Consider the following 1,720-nt stretch of genomic DNA (forward strand, 5'->3'; position numbering starts at 1 on the left):
ATGACACAAAACTAAGAATGTGCACAACTGAAAGCTAAGGTAAATAACTCATGGACATATATTCAAAATACTAGAAACTAATGACACAAAACTAAGAATGTGCACAACTGAAAGCTAAGGTAAATAACTCATGGACATATATTCAAAATACTAGAAACTAATGACACAAAACTAAGAATGTGCACAACTGAAAGCTAAGGTAAATAACTCATGGATATTAGTGGAATTAAATGTTTACATCCAAATGAAGCTAAATAAATAAACAGAAATAATTCTGAAAATGTTATAGACACCATTTATCCAACAAAATTAGAAACTGAAAATACTTCAATTTCTAATAAAATATGCATTATTTAGAACTTAAAATAATCGATAAAAAGGATGTCAATATAAAAATTTTTGATTTTCCAATTTATGGTTTACTCTCCTTATATAGTAATGTGCCATACACATCTATTTTAATCATAACTTCAGTTATTCATATATTGCAGAATTTGTAATCAATTATAATATTTTATTAACAAATGTTGATATACTGATGCAAAAATTAATAGTTACTAGATTTAATAAGATAAACTTTAGATAAAATTATTATTACTATTCTGTAATAAATTAGACTAAAAATGACTCGGTTAAAAATAAGGTCATCTACGAACTTGGCACTATTTTATGTGGATGTACACCTTAAGCATACATTAACTATCACTTTACTGATGTCATGTTAATTTGTACCTCTAGCATATTGGGGGCAGGAATGCTAAGTTCAAGAGATTTTATCTTACTTATCCCTCCATATGGTAATACTTTATTTTCATTTTTTTTTTTTTATGTTTACCTTTTTCTAACTTGAGAGAGCAGTCTCCTTTCCACAACTGTGGGCTTGAGCACTCACATCTTGCTCTCCTAATTTTCTTATGCTAGACTAATGAATTGGAGGTTAAGTGGCTCCTCCTTCCACAGTAACCTCCAAAAGCGAGGATACATTTTATAATTCCATGTTGTAGCTTCTACCCTAGGATCCGTTTTACAAATATGCAGCATATTTTGTTTCATGTTAATGAGTTTCGCTTATGGCTTTAACATTTATGATTATAGTGTGCAAGTGTGTGCGTCAATCTTTACCTGCTTCACTACAGATATCTAAGCAGCACACAGAAACAAAACATTACTGATGGAAACACTAAGTATATGTATCAAAAACAATACCAAACAGTAAATACATATCTGAGAGCTTTTTCATCTGAAGTTCCTAATATATTAGCACTAATGTATAAAACTGTATAGATACCCAAGAAATGTTTGTATACATTATTATCTGCAAAACCAAACAGTTAATCTCATATGCCTCATGAATGACATATATAAAACACACAAGTGATGCAATTTTTTTTATCCACCAAATTAACTGCAAAAACACAAATAATTCACATCATGCAAATTAAAAATATTAAATCTTGTGATAACTCGTACATATGTCACATACAACTATAGTTAAATTACTCACATTTTACAAAAAAGGTCAAATACATGTTTTTTACAGTTTGTTTTGGGGGTTTGGAACAGGATAGAATTTGTTACAAGCATCAGTTAAATGTACAAAGGAAATGTTCTCTCCTTGCCTGAAGGAAGGAATGAGTTAACCACACTTCCTCCATATTAAACTGTCTTTGATACCTGACTCTCAGCAGGTGCCATAATAATTTCACGTAGATTCTTTCTT

The sequence above is a fragment of the Tachypleus tridentatus genome, chromosome 6 (genome assembly GCF_004210375.1).
Source record: "Tachypleus tridentatus isolate NWPU-2018 chromosome 6, ASM421037v1, whole genome shotgun sequence".
Classification (NCBI taxonomy): domain Eukaryota; kingdom Metazoa; phylum Arthropoda; class Merostomata; order Xiphosura; family Limulidae; genus Tachypleus; species Tachypleus tridentatus.